This window comes from Dendrobates tinctorius, unplaced genomic scaffold (assembly GCF_039654945.1).
Source record: "Dendrobates tinctorius isolate UK_male_01 unplaced genomic scaffold, ASM3965494v1 ptg000063l, whole genome shotgun sequence".
Classification (NCBI taxonomy): Eukaryota; Metazoa; Chordata; class Amphibia; order Anura; family Dendrobatidae; genus Dendrobates; species Dendrobates tinctorius.
The window spans coordinates 17,980,377-18,000,669 of record NW_027361731.1 but is presented as its reverse complement, the minus strand read 5'-3'; the positions used below and the strand labels follow the sequence as shown (position 1 = coordinate 18,000,669).

General features: G+C 45.3%; 1 protein-coding gene and 1 pseudogene across 1 annotated transcript in view; one reads left to right on the top strand and one right to left on the bottom strand.

The window, feature by feature from the left end:
* The window catches only part of LOC141093967 (uncharacterized), a 744,741-nt gene that overhangs the window by 425,135 nt on the left and 299,313 nt on the right, over window positions 1–20,293 (bottom strand). The gene's annotated exons all lie outside the window — the stretch shown is intronic.
* Window positions 1–20,293, top strand: part of LOC141094360 (uncharacterized) — a 183,677-nt pseudogene that overhangs the window by 147,148 nt on the left and 16,236 nt on the right.

Sequence of the window (20,293 nt, the reverse complement as noted above, 5' to 3'; positions counted from 1 at the left end):
ACAACATTTACCCAATGGGCAGTGAGGGAAAGATAGCGTCCCTGTCCATGGTACTGGTCCATGCATCGGTGGTCAGGTGGACCTTGCTACTGACGGCATTTAGTAGCGCATGTTTAATTTTTCCCTCCACATGCTTTTGCAGGGCAGGGACGGCTTGCCTGCTGAAATAAAAGCAGCTGGGCACGTTGTATTGTGGGACTGCCAATGCCATGAAGTTATGGAAGGTGTCAGTCTCCACCAGCCTGAATGAGAGCATTTCAAGGGACAGTAGTTTTGCATTCAGAGCCTGTGCTCGGGGGTGGTTTGCCGAGTATGGGCGCCTTTTCTCCCATGCCTGTGCTACCGATGGCTGTAGACTGGCCTGGGAGTGTGAGGATGACAAGGAACGCGGTGCTGTGGGTGGAATGACACTGTGTCTCTGTACAACAGTGCAAGAGGTTCTTCCATGGCGATCCTGTGAGGAAGCCGAACCAGCTGTGTGTGAGCTGGAGGAAGAGGCTACAACACGAGCTGAAGAGGTGGTAGGTGGTGCTGTAGGTTGGCGTAGGTCTTCAGTGTGTCTTTGTAACTCCACCTCGTGCTTGGTCCGCACATGTTTCCACATATTTGTGGTATTGAGGTTGCTGACACTTTCCCTCTTTTCACCTTCTGATTACACAGCTTGCATTTGACAAAGCAAATGTCATCTGCAACTGTGTCAAAAAAGGACCAGGCACTGCAAGTCTTGGGAACGCCCGTTTTGGAAGAGGCATGCTCCTAATGGGTACCGAAGTGGAGGCTACAACAGAGTCTGCCCCCTCCCTCTCCCTCCTTTTTTGGCCGTTCGGGGAATCTCTTCCTCAGAGCTGCTCCCACCACCTTCCTGTACCTCACGCCATGATGGGTCAAGGACCTCATCATCTACACTACCCTCTTCAAACGACTGCTTCTCCTGGGTAGTCTCGACAGCACAGTACACACCAGAAAGTGGCACCTGAGTCTCATCAGATGCGTACTGAGGTGTGCTGACCATAGTCACTAGCCCACCCGCCTCTTCAGATTCAGAGAGACAAAGCTGTTGCGCATCACTGCATACTACCTCTTCTTCAAATTCTCGAATGCTGCTTGGCTGGCCCCCTCTTTCCAAGCCAACAGATTCAGAGAACAGAAGTAGAGATGGCTCCTGTCCAGGGCTCTCTGACTGCCTGGGCAATTTGGCAGGTGGTGAAGAGACAAATGGTTGCTCTTCAGTGCTCTGGACCTGAGAGGATCTGGAACTAATTGAAGTCGATGCGTTAGCTGCCATCCATCCGACAATGGCTTCAATTTGTTCGTCCTTCAGCAGTGGGGTGCGGCGAGCTCCTACAAAGCTGCGCATAAAGGACTGTTCCCTGGTAAAACTGGGGGATGCTGAGTCACTGGTGCCCGCAGCAGGCACAGAATCCCCATGTCCTCTCCCTGCAGAAACTCCACGTCCATGACCACGTGCCTTACTCCCTGCCTTCTTCATCTTGGTAGACTGATAAAGATAGGCAGAAAAGTACTAAGGGCTTAGTGTGCTTATTCCTGAACAGCTGCTAACAGGTATAAGAAACACTAATTTTATAAAGTGTGGACTAGACTTTAATAGGAGCTAATGTGGCCTACACAACTGTAAAGTGGAGTGTTTGGTGAACTTTTTTTTTTTTTTCACAAAAAGACACTGGATATGCCCAAAGATGTAAAACCGATAGTATCACAAACTTTTTGTAGCTATTAAAATGCAGGAAGGTAACCTACAATGCAATAGATGAGGCTCCAATAAATAGGCTAATACTAATCTGGCTGGGGCTGCAGGGCACAAGCCAGCAGAAAGGCTCCTCTATCTACTCCTATATAGTGTTTTCAAGCAATCTAGCTGGATACGGATGGAACCACACTAATAGGAGAAATCTGGAAAAATGAGCAGCACTAATGCAAAAAAGGACAATGTATGAGGCAGTGACGCACGCTGAGCGGACTACAACCGGAGGTGGTTGCAGAACACACTACAGCGTGAGCTGCACTCACACACAGAGACCTTGCAGACAGCCGTGAACAGCGCTGCAAGGCAAAAGAAAGCTTCTCACACAGCGGTTGCTAAAGTAGCCTGGGTAAAGCACAATAAAGCAAATCGCTAGCTCAAACTGTCCCTCAGAGTCAGAACAGCAGCGTCCTGTCCCTAAGTAAATTCACAGCAGAGTGAACCCAAAATGGCCGCGGCAGCTTTTATTGTGCATCATGACATCATTTCAGCAGCCAATCACAGCCATGCCATTAGTTAACATGCATAACAGGATGTGCCTACACTTCTTAGGATTCCAAATTGGCTGAATAAAATCAAACTGGCTCATAGCATTATGGGAAATTCCGATTCCGGTATTCGATATTCTAAAAGTATCACAACGCCGATACCGCAAATATCGGCCGATACCCGATATTGCAGTATCGGAATGCTCAACACTATTAACCAGATTATTAAAAATAGATTACCAATGTTACAACAGGATAAAACATTGTGTGGTCTTGAAGGACCCCATTAGATTCACAGCCAAGAGAGCTCCTACTCTGGGCGATATTCTCTCCCCAAGCTTATTCTTGAGTGATACAGGTAGTGGGGAAGAGAATTGGCTTTCAGTTAAAGGTTCATATAAATGCGGCCATACAAGTCTGCACATGGCGATACTAAGGATTTTAGAGTGGTGGGAATTGAAAGGGTTGAAAATTTGGTTAGAGGTGGAGATATGAAGCATTTAACCTGATGAATCGTGAAACGTGGTGGATGTATGTCCTTAAGACAAGATTCCCTCTAGGGGTTAACATCCGCCAGGATCTCGCTTATCATTATTGATTTTCCACCTCCTGAAGTCTCTTGATATACAGTGGGGCAAAAAAGTATTTAGTCAGTCAGCAATAGTGCAAGTTCCACCACTTAAAAAGATGAGAGGCGTCTGTAATTTACATCATAGGTAGACCTCAACTATGGGCGACAAACTGAGAAAAAAAAATCCAGAAAATCACTGTCTGTTTTTTTTTCCTTTTATTTGCATATTATGGTGGAATGTGATTTTCTGGATTTTTTTTTCTCAGTTTGTCTCCCATAGTTGAGGTCTACCTATGATGTAAATTACAGACGCCTCTCATCTTTTTAAGTGGTGGAACTTGCACTATTGCTGACTGACTAAATACTTTTTTGCCCCACTGTATTTCTACTATATGGTGCGTTCTTTCCTTCCCTCTCATTTATCTTCCCCTCCCTTATCTTAGTGTGAACACTCTCGTCTTTACCCCCTTTAGGCTGGTTTCACATTCGCACATTTTACATGCAGCGCATGGCGCCGCTAAGCCCCTCTCCATGCCCGCCCCATCCGGTCATCGCATCCTACTATCGCACACGGCTGCATGCGATCTGCGCACCCTATCTTTAGCATAGGGTGCGCTGGTCGTGCGCTAGTAGGATTTTTGGGTGCGCTGCACACTTTTGAAGGGCGCCGGTGTGCGCCAAACGCACCATGTTGCATTTTGGCGCGCTCGGCGCACCTTCAAAAGTGCGCAGCACACGCCAAAATCCTACTAGCGCACGGCCAGCGCACGCTCTGCGCACCCTATGCTAAAGATAGGGTGCGCAGATCGCATGCAGCCATGTGCGATAGGAGGCGATGACCGGATGGGGTGGGCATGGAGCGGGGCTTAGCAGCACCGTGCTCTGCATGTAAAATGCGCAAATGTGAAACCAGCCTTAGTAGCTGAGACCTAATTAAGCTGTGCTTGTTTATATTGTCTGCAGCTGCGGGTCCGTTGAAGCTCTGGTGCAGAGCGACACGGTCGTTGTCAGCTTTCTGCTCACTCCTGCTATCACTCCCCCAGCCAACATGTATTGAATGTGCCAATAAAATAGGAGCGTTTCCTCTCCAGCCAGAAGAGTGCGGTTCATTTTTCTCTATATGTTTTTATATACTGTATATATATTTTTCACTATATATATAGCTAATACCAAGCCTGATGTTTAGTAATGATCATAATAAAATGGTACATAAAAAGTTAAAGACACACACACACACACACACACACACACGAAATCTGCGTGAAACGCAAAATCTGTTTAATTTTAGAAATATGGTAAAAAAAATGGTGTGGGCTCCAGCATAATTTTCTTAACCAGCAGAGGGAAAGCCAACGACTGGGGGTCTATAGCCTGGGAAGGGGGTAATACCCATGAATCTTCCCAGGCTATTAATATCAGCTCACAGATGTATACTTAGCCTTTACTGGCTATTAAAATAGCCCCCCCAAAAAATGACGTGGGGCCCTCTATAATTCTATAATTAATAACCAGCAATGACTATGCAGACAGCTGTGGGCTGATATTGATAGCCTAGGAAGGGGCCATGGATATCCCCCCCCCCCCCCCGGCTAAAAACATCAGCTCTCCGCTGCAGTGGTGGCAAGTGGGGTAAAAGTCACCTTTTGTATTGTTTGATGACATCAACCCCAGGGCTTAGTAATGGAGAGGTGTCAATAAGGCACCTATTCATTACTGATCCTATAGTTGTTAAATGTTTAATAAAGACACAGCCAGAATTAAGTATTTTAATGAAGTAAAACACAACACAGTTTGCCATTTTTATTATTACTCCTAATTCCATGCAAGGCCCTTGATCTCCTGCAAAACAAAATAATAAACCAACACAAATACTCCCTGTTCTGATGTAATCCATTTAATAACGAGTGTCCCACGACGATCTCCCGTGTAGAGCAGTCTCATCGGGAGATGTGTTGGTATATTTTTTTTTTGCAGGAGATGAAGGGCATCAGGGATTAGCTGTTTGGGGAGTATAAATGTGTGTGTATGGGTTTTTTTTTCTTTTTCCTGCAGACACACACACACACTCACCCGCAAGCAGACATGCACATAGTCTCCGCCCACAGGCCCAGTCTCTGCAGACACACTCTTCCTCTTTCCATTCTGCAGCGTCTTTCGCACGCACATCTGTAGCAAATCTTATTACAACTTCGGTTTTTGCTATGGATTTTACTGACTCAATGGAAGTTAGTGGGTGCATAAACGCTGCAGATCCGCAAAAAGAATTGACATGCTGCGGAAAATAAAACGCTTCAAATCCGCGCTGACTTTTCCGCAGCATGTGCACACCAATTCTGGATTCCCATTGATTAATCTTGGGTGTGAAGTACACTGCGGATTTGGTGCAATTCCGCGTGTCCAAAAACGCTGCGGATCCACAACAAAATCCACAACGTGTGCACATAGCCGTAAAGGTTATAAGACCATCTCCAAGCAGCTTGATGTTCCTGTGACTACAGTTGCACATATTATTCAGAAATGTAACCTCCATGAGACTGTAGCCAACCTCCCTGGATGTGGCCGCAGGAGGAAAATTGATGACAAATCAAAGAGCGCATAATACGAATGGTAAAAAAAGAGCCCAGAAAAACTTCTAAAGAGATTAATGGTGAATCTTAAGCTCAAGGAACATCAGTGTGAGATCGAACCATCCATCATTGTATGAACTAAAGTGGGCTTCATGGGAGACAACCAAGGAGGACACCATTGTTGAAAAAAAAAAAAATCCTAAAAAAAGCCAGACTGAACTTTGCCAAACTACATGTTGACAAGCCACAAAGCTTCTGGGAGAATGACCTATGGACAGATGAGATGAAAATGGAACTTTTTGGCAAGGCACATCAGCCCTATGTTCACAGATGGAAAAATGAAGCATATCAGGAAAACCACTGTCCCTACTGCGAAACATGGAGGAGGCTCTGTTATGTTCTGGGGCTGCTTTGCTGCATCTGACACAGGGTGTCTTGAATCTGTGCAGGGTACAATGAAATCTCAAGACTATCAAGGGATTCTAGAGAGAAATGTGTCTGTTGCAGGTCATGGGTCTTGCAACCGGATAATGACCCAAAACACACAGCTAAAAACACCCAAGAATGGCTAAGAGGAAAACATTGGACTATTCTGAAGTGGCCTTCTATAAGCCCTGACCCTAAATCCTATTGAGCATCTTCGGAAAGAGCTGAAACATGTCATCTGGAAAAGGCAACCTTCAAACACGAGACAACTGGAGCAGTTTGCTCTTGAGGAGTGGGTCAAAATACCTGTCGAGAGGCGCAGAAGTCTCATTGGCAGTTACAGGAATCGTTTGATTGCAGTGATTGCCTCGAAAGGTTGTGCACAAAATATTAAGTGAAGGGTACCATCATTTCTATCCAGGCCTATTTCATGAGTTATGGTTTTTTTTTTTTTTAAATCTGTAGACACGTGGTTGAAAAGCAATGTCTGACTTTTTTTCATTTGTTCATTTTCATAGATTTTTGATTAATATACTTTTGTTAGATTCAGGTTATTTCTGTGACCATTGTGGGTTTTTCTTTCATTAAACAAGGGGTACCAACAATTTTGACCATGTGTGTATATGTTGAATTTCTAGCGGCCGTACCGGTCCTGGAAGGACAGTCAAGTGAGAAGCCAAACCGTTTTGAGGTCAACAAGAAATATGTAGACAGATCAGGAAAGGATATAGAAGAAGGGTCCGGTAATAATCTACTCAAAACCGGGTAACAACTTACCTCTGGTAATAACAGATTGGCTAATTTGACTCTTACACAATGAACTAAGTGACCCTGTGAATTTAGTGCAGCATCTCCACCAGCGCAGCCATGGACTGTATTGGGAAGGCTGGTTAGAAAAGTGACAGTGCAGGAGCATGCCAGTACAAGAACATTACAGAGTAGTCATGGTGAGACGTGACATGGCAGCATATGAAGTTCTTCTATGTACAAAGGTGTTTATACCTTCTGTACACAATTGATTATTGATACCCTACTTTATGTGATGTGTTTGTTGGATGAGCTCACTTGGGAAGAATAAACACGTATCTTGATGCAGAAATGAGCAAATTTTTTTTTAAATAACCATACTAGTGAGAATAAAGATCATTTTCTCCCCTCTGCATTCGGCTGCGTGCGGGCACCAGGTAACATAATAACACTCTTGGGCCACATGCACACATTCAGTATTTGGTGAATTTTTTTACCCCAGTATTTGTGAACCAAAACTAGGAGTGGAACAGTCATGGGAAAAGCATAATAGAAACATTTGCACCCGTCCTGCATTTATCACCCACTCCTGGTTTTGGATTTCAAATATTGAGCTGACAAAAATTCACCAAATACTGAATGTGTGCATGTGGCCTTAATCTGCAGATTGACTGACTGCTTATCTGCAGGTTAACAGCGTTATTTCTGATGACAGGTTCCCTTTACCTTCTTTGCAACATGCGCCATACTAGTATGGCACATGTCGTGTCTCCCTCTTTGATGTGGGCTCGGCGGTGAGCCCACATCTTTCCCAGCACATGTCAGCTGTTTTGAACGGCTGATGTATGCGCGCAACAGCCGCGGGTGGAATCGCGATCCATCTCCAATTATTAAACCGTTAAATGCTGCTGGCAAACTCTGACAGCGGAATTTAAAACGCGCTTCCGGCCATCGGACTGGAAATGTGCCCATCGGTGACCCCCGTCACGTGATCAGTCACCGATGGGTTGGCATAATAACCAGAGGTCTCCTGGAGACCTCTATGGTTGTCACTGTATGTGAGGTGTTCTGCTACATACAGACGATCTGATCATCACCTGTATGAAGCAGAGGCGATCGGGTTATGGCAGCTTCTAGTCTCCCATGGAGACTATTGAAGCAGGGCAAAAGTTAAAAAAAAATTAATTAAAAAAAAAATATTTAAAAATAAAATCTAAACTTTTAGTCATCCCACCTTTTGCCCCATTCAAAATAAAACAATAAAAAAAAAAAACATACACATATTTGGTATTGCCGCATTCAGAATCGCCCAATGTATCAATAAAAAGAAAAGGATTAACCTGATTGCTAAACGGTGTAGCGAGAAAGTCAAAACGCCAGAATTACGTTTTTTGGTTGCCATGACATTGCATTAAATTGCAATAAAAGGCGATAAAAAGATTTGTATCTGCACCAAAACTGTATAATTAAAAACGTCAGCTCGGCACGCAAAAAATAAGCCCTCACCCAACCCGAGATCATAAGAAATGGAGACACTACGGATCTCGGAAAATGGCGCAATTATTATTATTTTTTTTTTTTTAACAAGCTTTGGATTTTTTTGCACTGCTTAACCCCTTAAGGACCAAGCCATTTTGTAGGTTAATGACCAGGCCTTAATTTTGAAATCGGATCACTGTCACTTTATGTGCATATAGCTCTGGAACGCTTCAACGGATCCCGCTGATTCTGAGGTTGTTTTTTCGTGACATATTGTACTTCATGTTAGTGGTGAAATTTCTTCGATATGACTTGCGTTTATTTATGAAAATAATGGAAATTTGTCAAAAATGTTGAAAATTTTGCAATTTCCAAACTTCTTAGTTTTTGTACCCTTAAATCAGAGAGAGATGTCACACAAAACACTTAATAAGTAACATTTCCCTCATGTCTACTTTACATCAGCACAATTTTGGAAACATAATTTTTATTTGTTAGGAAGTTATAAGGGTTAAAAGTTGACCAGCGATTTCTCATTTTTACCACAAAATTTACAAAACCATTTTTTTAGGGACCACCTGACATTTGAAGTCACTTTGAGGGGTCAATATGACAGAAAATACCCAAAAGTGACACCATTCTAAAAACTGCACCCTTCAAGGTGTTCAAAACTACATTCAAGAAGTTTATTAACCCTTTAGGTACTTCACAAGAATTGAAGCAATGTGGAAGGAAAAAATGAACATTTAACTTTTTGTCCCAAAAATGTTACTTCGGCCACAATAATTTTTTTTGTCAAGGGTATCAGGAGAAAATGAATCACTATTTGTTGTGCAATTTCTCCTGAGTACACCGATATCCCATGTGAGAAGGAAGACCAATCTTTAGGCGCACGACAATGCTCAGAAGGGAAGGAGCACCATTTGAAATTTTGAATGTCAAATTGGCTGGAATTGAGATCGGATGCCATGTCGCGTTTGGAGAGCCCCTGATGTGCCTAAACAGTGGAAAACCCCCACAAGTGACCACATTTTGGAATCTAGACCCCCCCCCCCAAGGAACTTTTCTAAATGTGTGTTGATCACTTTGAACCCCTAAGGGCTTCACAGAAGTTTGACGTAGAGCCGTAAAATTAAAAAATCATATTTTTTTCCAAAAAAATGATCTTTTCACCCGCAATTTTTATTTTTCCAAGGGTAACAGAACCCCAAAAGTTAGTGTCCAAATTGTCCTGAGTACGCTGATACCCCATGTATGGGGGTAAACCACTGTTTGGGCGCATGGCAGAGCTCGGAAGGGGAGCGCCATTTGACTTTTTCAACGCAAAATTGGCTGGAATTGAGATCGGATGCCATGTCGCATTTGGAGAGCCCCTGATGTGCCTAAACAGTGGAAACCCCCCCCACAAATAACACCATTTTTGGAAATTAGACCCCCCAAGGAGCTTATCTAGATGTGTGGTGGACACTTTTAACCCGCCAAGTGATTCACAGAAGTTTATAACGTACAGCTGTAAAATTAAAAAATATTTTTTTCCACAAAAATGATCTTTTCACCCCCAATTTTCTTTTTTCCAAGGGTAAGAGAACCCCAAAAGTTAGTGTCCAATTTGTCCTGAGTACGCTGATACCCCATATGTGGGGGTAAACCACTGTGATCGCCTTACTGCCATCTTTGGAAGGCTGAATTAACAAATCCACAAAAGGTGAAGAATTGGTTTTATTTTTAATGCCGTTCCTCGTGCGGTATTTAAATGATTAGGCGACTTTATTCTTTGGGTCGATGCGATTAGAGCGATGCCAGATTTATATCCTTTTTCATGTTTAGCTTCTGTCACACACTAAAAGACGTTTTTTTTGTAAGAAATTTTTGCATCACATTTTGAGAGCTATAATTGTTCCATATTTCAGCCGACAGAGTCATGTGAGGGCTTGATTTTTGCAGGACGAGCTGACATTTTGATTGGTACCATTTTCGGGCACATGACGTTTTTTGATCGCTTTGTATTCCAATTTTTCCATTTTTATTTATTTTTTTTTTTTTTTTAACGGCGTTCTCCGAAGGGATTAAAGGGATTAACTAGGGTGACGCTTTTATAGATGAGATTTTTGTGGATGTAGCGATACCAAAAGTGTGTTTTTTTTTTTTTTTTTTTACCTTGACTTTCACTTTCATTGTAGGTATAAAAAATTATACCCTATACTGAAAGCTGCTGAGACCAAGCTGTGAGCATGGTCTCAGAGGCTTTCTGTAGCTGGATGACCTGGGGGTCATCATGACAACCCCGGGTCATCATGGCAGAGATCGGGCCCTGTGATTACATTGCTGGGACGCCGATCTGAAGGCAGAGGGAGCCTCCGATCCTCTGCCTCCCCCCTGAATGCTGCAATCGCACTCGATACACCACACTTGCATGCCCCATGCAGGGTTGTTACAGTACCCCCTCTCACCGCCCCTCTTCTTCAAGCCTGCCAGAATGACCTGCAGAAGGAATACGGGACCACACAGTCCAGGCTGACACGAGATCCTTCATGTACGTAGAAGTAGGAGTGCCATCATGAGTCATAGAGTGCCAAGTTTCTTGGTGCCCGACGGAGTCAACCTCCACAACGACCTGGACCACCTCCTCTGGACTGATGGAAAGCAGAGATGAGCAAACTTCAGTCTTGGTATCTTCACCAATCAGCCACATGGAAGCTGGAGGCATACATTCAGGGAGCATCTTCAGCCTGGTACCCTGAAAAATCTGCACCACCTCTTCCAGGTTAGAGGATGAGTAAAGCCCTGCCTTGGAATCTTCACTCACTGGCCACAGAGGAGCTGAAGGCATACACTCAGGATCCATCTTCAGCCCTTTATTCAGGGGAAGACAATCAAGAGGCAGGGATACTCCTGTGAGCAGATCACTGGTATAGTTGCTGGAGACGTGTGAAGAGTGCCTCCGCTTCCCCCTCTTCAGATACGTCATCACACCTTGACTCGACGACTAGCAGACTAGATGAAGAAGACGACATTGCTGACTGACTCTGAAGCAAGGGAACCAGACACCTTTTGTCACTTGGTTGTTTCAACCGAAGCACCTTGCTGGGTCTCCAGATCCAGACCTGAATGGGTACAAGAATCTCTGGCTCAGAATGACCCATGGGCTGAACAGAGAGCAAATGAAAGACGAACTTCTTCGTGTACAATGCTCTGACTTGGAGCCGTAGGTGTCCCTCCAAAACTAAACTGTTCATAAGTAGGGCTTGGCCATCACCTAACACCCTCGCCAGATTCGGGAGCTGTTGAGCAGGAACCACACACTGACTCCATCTGGCTTGCAGCTTTAATACATTTGCTGGGCTGAAGCTCCCACAAGGCACAGGAACAGTTTCAGACTTTAGTGAGGAGGAGGGACTCTCACCAAGGGCAGCCTGTCCCACTGACTCAAGGTTTTGGAGCTTGATCTCCTTTGGACAGTAGCCGTCCGAGTGTTCCACACAATCGCATCAATACTGTATGCCCTTCTTGTGACTGGTTTCAGGCTGTTGTTTTGCCAGCCCGCTCTTATCAGTCTTCTTGGGTTTTACTCGGGTAGCTGTCTTGACGGATGGAGGAACAGGAGGGTCTCGGACAGTTGTGGTCTGACGTGGCGGTTTTCTCACGGGTTTTGCCCGTCTAGACTGCCTCTCGGACCTAGAAAGGGAAGACTTTGCAGGAGCAGCTGGGCAAGGCACATCAAAGGCTTTATGGAAGGCCACTAGGAAGGCCTCTAGGTCCGTGACGATAGGATCCCCTGCTTCCCAGAGGGGACAGATCCACATCAAAGCATCTCCTACTAGGTCGGACATTATATATCCTACCTTGACCCAATCAGAGGGGAAAAAGGCTGGATTCCACACAATATACCGCAGGCACTGCTCCAGGAACCCTTGGCACTCCTTGGGATTCCCATAGAACCTTGGCGGATCTGCAGGGTCAAGCTTCTCATAAGCCAGGATCTGATTGTAGATGGCATTGGAGACAATGATTGGGTCCGGTGAATCAATCTGAACCACCCTTGGTGGAACAAATTTCTCTGGTTGCTCATACAGGCAAGAAAAAAGTTTATCATGCTCTGAGAGCACAAGGACATGGGACTCAGTGGGGACCATGACCTGTGCAAACTGTCACGCCCTGAGCCAGGGGGTTAAGGCCCCACTGTGCCACAAACCAGACTACCCTGGAAGGGGCATGAATAGGACAGCTGCCTTGGTTTTCACTGGAGCTTCTGATGGTGAGGTCAGGCTTGTGTGGCAGGCAGCTGCCAGGTGCCACTCCAGGGTGGTGTCTGCCTGTGGCTGCTGATCCCACTTGAGGAGACTGTGGCATGGCTGAGACACTGGCAGGCAGGCACGGAAGAGACACGAGCAGGCAGGTACGGCTGAGACTGGCAGGCGGGCACTGTTGAGAAACAGGGCGGGCTGGCTGAGACAGAGCAGGTGGGCACAGCTGAGACACAGGGCAGGCAGGTGTGTATGAAAGAACAGGCAAAGACCTGTTCACACAGTGGGTGCTAGTACTGGTACAGACAGGAAAGAGTGGAGGATGACGGAACAGGTTTGGACCTGTTCACATAGGAGGAGCAGGTATGGGTACTGACAGGAAAGAGTGGAGTATGACGGAACAGGTTTAGACCTGTTCTCACAGGAGGAGAATCGCAAGGCTGCGGAGAAGAACAGTAGAGCAGCAAGAGGTTCAGCAGCAGAACCGCAAGAGTACGGAGCACAGGCAGAGCCTAAAGAGTACAGAGCAGGCAGAGTCGCAAGAGAGCGGAGCATGAACAGAGCTGCAAGAGTGTGGAACACAAGCAGACAGGTAAGACACAAGGAAAGGCACAGCAGGGAAAGAAGCCAAAGACAGGGAGACAGACAGACAAAGGTAGGACAGAGTTTAGGCAATGTGAGAGTGCGAGACAAGGTACAGGACCAAGGACACAGGGACCAGAGTATATATAGGTACAAAGCAAGGCTGGAACAGAGACCAGGATATTCTGCCTCCTGGAGGGCAGACAGACAAGTACCAAGTAAAGCAAGGAGTAAAGCCTCCAGAGAAGGAGGAACACGGAGCAAGACCTGGCAGCTCAGTAGCAAGACACTAAACACATTGCACATGCAAGATCCAAAGGGTGGGGCTGCCCTAAATACTAGAGGGCTCTTGGTAATTGGTCAGGGACACATTAGACAGGTGTACCCTGATTCCATAAAAACCAGAGAGTTCTGTGCCACCCCCCTATGCACACAGCCAGGAATCATACACAGAGCAGACAGGAGACAAAAGGCACAGAACATGAAGCTGGCAGCAGACAGAAATCACAGCATGACCTGGAGCAGTGAGCAAGATGGTGTGTGGGGGATGGGAGGCTATGCAGTGATGCCAGCAGGGTTACAGTTAATAAAAATATATATATATATTATACACACACCTGAATGTATAAATGTATGTGTGTGCATCAAGCCACTCTCACTCTACATGCAAAGCCCCTTATAATAAACATCGTATCTTATGTACAGTGTGTGTGTGTGTATGTGTGTGTGTATGTATATATATGTATATATATATATATATATGTGTGTATATATATATATATATATATATATATATATATATATATATATATATATATATATATATAGTACAGACCAAAAGTTTGGACACACCTTCTCATTCAAAGAGTTTTCTTTATTTTCATGACTATGAAAATTGTAGATTCACTCTGAAGGCATCAAAACTATGAATTAACACATGTGGAATTATATAATTAACAAAAAAGTGTGAAACAACTGAAAATATGTCTTATATTCTCGGTTCTTCAAAGTAGCCACCTTTTACTTTGATTGCTGCTTTGCACAGTCTTGGCATTCTCTTGATGAGCTTCAAGAGGTAGTCACTGGAAATGGTTTTCACTTCACAGGTGTGCCCTGTCAGGTTTAATAAGTGGGATTTCTTGCCTTATAAATGGGGTTGGAACCATCAGTTGTGTTGTGCAGAAGTCTGGTGGATACACAGCTGATAGTCCTACTGAATAGACTGTTAGAATTTGTATTATGGCAAGAAAAAAGCAGCTAAGTAAAGAAAAACGAGTGGCCATTAGAGATGAGCGACTTTGCCTTTTTTCGGGTCGAGTCGGGTTTCATGAAACCCGACTTTCGCAAAAGTCGGGTCGAACGAAATCGGCCGACTATAGGGAAAAGTCGGAGGCTGACTGAAACACGAAACCCAATGCAAGTCAATGGGGAAGCAAAGTCGGCAAGGAGTGGAGGACAGTAAACGCACCTACAGTGACCATTTCAATGCCGAAAACATCAATTCTTATAACTGAAGCTTGTCAACCTTAATTTACTTCCCAATAATAGTTACGCATTGAAAACTGGGAGTTATTTGGCTAAAGTTGTGGGGGGGTTGGGCTGGCTCCAGGTTTTCGTGGGCCCAGGGCCAAAGAGTGTCAGTGCGCTCCTTTAACACATACCACAACTCATGATGCTCTGATATGCCACAGAAATATAGGTATAGTACAATGACACATACTTCACTGCTTACATGACATGATTGATCTATTTTAAATTGTACAATAGCTCAAAAACAGGACAGTATATTACTCCATACAGTGTTATGGCCACCACATAGTGCGCCATACAGAATAATGAGCCCCATATATTTCTCCATATTAGTCACATATAATGTTCCATACAGTATCTGATGAGCTCCACATAATGCTCCATATATAATGGGCCCCATTTGTAATGCTCCAGTGTATAATGTGCCCCTTAGATGCTGCTCCAGTGTCTGATCTGCCCCATTTACATTGCTCCAGTACATGATGGGCCTCATGGATGATGCTCTAGTATATGATGGGCTCCAATAATGCTCCATATATAATGGGCCCCATTTGTAATGCTCCAGTGTATAATGGGCCCCTTAGATGCTGCTCCAGTGTCTGATCTGCCCCATTTACATTGCTCCAGTAAATGATGGGCCTCATGGATGATGCTCCAGTGTATGATGGTCTCCAATAATGCTCCATATATAATGGGCCCCATTTGTAATGCTCCAGTGTATAATGTGCCCCTTAGATACTGCTCTAGTGTCTGCTCTGCCCCATTTACAATGCTCCAGTACATGATGGGCCTCATGGATGATGCTCCAGTGTATCATGGGCCCTAATAATGCTCCATATACTGTATAATGGGCCCCATTTGTAATGCCCCAGTGTATAATGGGCCCCTTAGATGCTGCTCCAATGTCTGATCTGCCCCATTTACATTGCTCCAGTACATGATGGGCCTCATGGATGATGCTCCAGTGTATGATGGGCTCCAATAATGCTCCATATATAATGGGCCTTATTTGTAATGCTCCAGTGTATAATGGGCCCCTTAGATGTTGCTCCAGTGTCTGATCTGCCCCATTTACATTGCTCCAGTACATGATGGGCCTCATGGATGATGCTCCAGTGTATGATGGGCTCCATATATAATGGGCCTTATTTGTAATGCTCCAGTGTATAATGGGCCCCTTAGATGTTACTCCAGTGTCTGATCTGCCCCATTTACATTGCTCCAGTACATGATGGGCCCTATTTTTAATTAACCCAGGCATGGTATGTGAAAAGAGCTCCATGGAGTAATCTGAGGTGTGTGATTCCACCTCCTTCACTTTTGGTGTGGATGAAGGACACAAGGAAAGGGGTTGCTCCTGACCAGAAGCCTGCAGTTACGACTCAGTGCTTGCATTTTTTTACAACTTCAGAAGAGGAGGCGATAAAGCTGGAGGCTGTTTCAGCAATGTAAGCCACAAATAGTTCCTGATACTCCGGCTTTAAAAGCAGTCTACCTACTCCCAGAAAAGGGAGCCTTCCAGGCCTTACAGGCCTTCCAGAGCTACACCATGACTCTGGCTCAACACCTCCTGCCTTAGCTGCTATTGTGTTTTTGGCACTACCAGCAGATGCACCACCACCGCCATCAGTACCAGGTGGCCCTCCACACCCACATCCGCATCCTCTTCCACCATACTTCCTCATGTTTTTGAAAATAGACCCAAAATACCAGCAGATATATAGTACTGTACCAGAAGTGTACAGCTCTATACAGTCTTAGGATAACAGTAAATCTCCGTATATATTTCATGAGGCATACACACGCTCATAAGCTCAGTATGGATTACCCAATAAAATAACAAGTTGAAAAAGGGTACAGTATCACCAGATACAAGGTATATATAGTGTAAACAGTCTGATTCTCCGTATACATTTCAGGAGGCAGACACAAACGCTCTCAGGCCCAGTATGGATTACACAAGAATATGAAAAGCTGTAAATGGGTTATGTAACACAAGCGTACAGCTGTATACAGTGTTGGGGTAATCTTTAAGTTCCAAATATATTGCCGGAGTAACAGACAGATGATTACAGGCTCATTATGGATTACACCAGAATCTAAATAGCTAAAAAGGTTACTGTATCAGAAGCGTTCTGCTGTATACAGTATTGGCCAAATTGAAAATATCTGTATATATTTCCGTAGTCCCCCTCAGACGCTCACTCAGTTTGGTTTTGACCATAATAAAAAATGTTGTAAAAAAGGTCCTGGATAACAAGATAACAAGTATATATATTTTTAGGGTACAATTGAAATCTCCGTATAAATAGTCCCGTAGTCACTCTCAGACGCTTACACAGTATGGATTTGACCGTAATGCTAAATGTTGAACAAAGGTACTGTATAACAAGATACAAGCTGTATCGAATATAGTGTAAAAATTTGTTTCTCCGATTCACCGTATGTATAGAAGGCGTAACCCACACACGCTCACTCACTATGGATGATGTAGGGAAGGTGGACTGACAGACAAACCAGCCTGTAGTGAGAAGCAGAGGTGTAGCGCAGTGTAGGTGTGAAACCACTAAGATAAAGAGAAAGGGTGCAGTGTTTTAGCTTACTCATTGGAGGGCAGTGGAGAGTGTAGGAGTGGGACTGAATAACTGCCATTGGTCAGAGAAACTTAGGTGGTGGTGGGCGGAGTTACCAGAACTGGAAGTATAAAAGGCTGAGGGAAGGTTCTGGAAGAGTCAGCGAAGGGAGCACAGTAAAGAAAGTTCTGCTGAGGAAATAGAGACAGTGGGAAGGCTTCAGAGAGGACTGACAGTTGAGGAGCTCACGGGGGGTGTCTCAAAGGACAGTAGCCGCAGACGAAGACGGCCTGGGGCTATCATAAGGATGGTGTGCTCAGACTGGTGCAGCGCTGTGGTGGTTGGGCCTAGGCCAGCCACAGTGGAAGAGCCACAGAGGACGCCACGATTATAGTTACAAAGGAAGTGAAGGTACCGGGGCCTGTGTACAGAGAAATGTGAAACGGCTGTGGTGAATTGCTGTTGTCGACAGAAGGATGGGCACTAAAAACGGACCTGTTCAATACAAACTCTGTCTCAGTCTCGGGTTTGTCTGCGGCAAGAAGAGGGTCCCCCTCCCGCAGTTGGTTATCCTACAGATACCTTAATACAAATTTTTGAAACAAGGTACTGTATCAGCACATACCAGGTGTGTCCAGTCTAGGGTTAAATTTCCGTTTATACTTCCGGAGTAGACACAGACACTCACAGGCTCACTATGTATTACACCAGAATTAAAAAAGTAGAAAAAGGGAAAGGTATTCAAGGCGTACACCAGTATACAGTGTTGTGGTACTTTTAAATCTTCGTATATATTTCAATCTCAGTAAGACAGTCCAGAATCTCCGCTACTGGAAACTACATGGATACAAGTATCGACGCAAAGTCGAGTGTTAGCAGAAATTTTGGAATTACTCATCGCGGGAAAACCTCCTGGTAGATGTTGCAGAGGCGATGCAGACCCTCAATTACTGTGTCTGTGGAGAAAGCGAAAAGGGTTCTTTGTGAAGAAAGGATTGCTTTATCGCAGTAGCGTGGATCACATCACTTTTTACTCGTCTCCATCAAATTGTGATCACAGGGAGAGATGTACCCATGGTCCTCACTGCCTATCATTATGTGTCTGGTCATTTTGGAGTGCAAAAGACAGAGGCCCCAGGCCGTAGGCAATTCTATTGGATTGGCATGAGAGGAGACATTGAAAAATGGTGGCAGGAATGTCACACGTCTGTGACCATCACAACTGTGAAAGGTGATCATAAACCACCACTGCATCTGCTTGTAAGTTGACGTCCATTTCAAATGGTAGCCATTGATCATCTGAAGGTAGAGGCCAGCAGGACAGGCCATAGCTACATCTTAACCATCAATGATCAATACACCAAATTTCTAGTGGCCGTCCCTGTGAAGGATTTAACTGCCCAGACTACACAGCAGTGGAGCAGGAAGAGTTAAGTATTGCAACTTGCAAGTGCTGTGGCCGTGACCAAGCAGGGGGGGCACACTCGTGGTCGACGGTACTGGCACAGGGCCCCTCATAGTTCGCTGGTGTGTCTGAGGGCGAGTGGGCCCTCCCACCATCTGAGACACTGTATTGTACTATGAGGGGCCCTGTGCCATTGCCGTCGGCCATCAATGGGCCCATCCACCTTTTCAGAGCAACGGCACTTGCCCGGGTGCGCCAGGTCTTGACCCCAGCCGTTGGGGGAGGGGTGGGCAGCCCAGTTAGGGAGGTTTAAAAATTGGCATATGTAGATGTGTTGGCTGGACATTCAGCTGCTGCAAAGGGCGTAATTGGGCAAGTTCGAGGAAGAGGAGGAAAAAACCGAGGCACTTTTCTGGTAACCTATGTGTCATCGGGGGAAGGTGGGACAAAATCCTTTTGAAACCCATGCATGGTTCATTTTAATGAAGGTTAGATCATCAACATTTTGGGTCGACAGACGGGTCATTTTTTCTGTCAGGATTGATCCAGCAGCACTGAAGACTCTTTCAGATAACACACTAGCAGCAGGGCAAGCGATCTCCTGTAAGGCATATTGTGCCAATCCAGGCCAGGCGTCCAGTTTAGAGGCCCAATAGTCAAAGGGGAATGACCTGTGAGGGAGAACATCGATATGGGAGGAAAAGTAGTTTGTAACCATAGTTGACAACTGCTGCCACCTGTCACTTTTAATCGATGCAGTATTAGCAGTCGTGTGAGCGGTACTTGAGAAATCATTCCAGAACATTGTCATTAAACCCCTGTCTCCAACGCCACTTCTGCTGTGTGTACCACGAACACCTCTTCCATTGTGCCCACTACGGCTCGTGGGAGAACCAGCACCGCTGGGAAAGCCTCAAACAAACGGTTTACCAGAGTTGCTTGTTTGTTTGCCAATATCTCTAGGTTCTCCTGTGGCATGATGTTGTGTAATTTGCCTTTGTAGCGTGGATCGAGGATGCTGGCCAGCCAGTGGTCGTCATTCCTCATCATTTTGGCAATGCGGGGGTCCCTTTTTAGGATCCGCAAGGCATAATCGCACATGTGGGCCAGTGCTCCAGGTGTCAATGATGCACTGCCCGTGGTGGGTGGAGGAGCAGTTTGTGGCAAATCCACATCTTTACAGAGATGCACAAACACTGTCCCTGACCTTGGAACGCCAACATTTTCTCTTGCCCCCTGAGAAACATCCTCCTGCCCAAAATAATCATCCCCCTCATCCTCCTCTTCATCTTCTTCCTCCACCTCATCCAGGACAGTTTCCTGACCACACAATGGCTGACTGTTCTCAAGGCTTCCCTCCTCCTCCGCTGCAGACGCCTGATCCTTAATGTGCGTCAAACTTTGCATGAGCAGACGCATAAGTGGGATGCTCATGCTTATGATGGCGTCGTCTGCGCTTACCAGCCGTGTGCATTCCTCAAAACCTGAAGGACTTTACAGAGGTCTTTCTGCTTTGACCACTGCACACCCGACAATTCCATGTCTTCCCTCAAACTGCCTGCCCGTGTATCCTCCCACAAATGCATTACAGCCTGCCTCTGTTCGCACAGCCTCTCGACCATGTGCAGGGTGGAGTTCCACCTTGTTGCAACGTCTATGATTAGGCGGTGCTTGGGGAGGTGGAGCAATCGCTGCAGCTTCTGCATACAACTGGAGTGTATGGCCGAGCGACGGATGTGCGAGCACAGTCTTCGCACCTTATGGAGCAGGGATGTTAACTCCGGATAATTATTAAGGAAGCACTGCACCACCAGGTTCAAAGTGTGAGCAAGGCAAGGTATGTGTGTGAGTTTTGCACGGGCTATGGCTGCCACAAAATTCCGGCTGTTATCATTGACTACCTTGCGTGCCTCAAGATG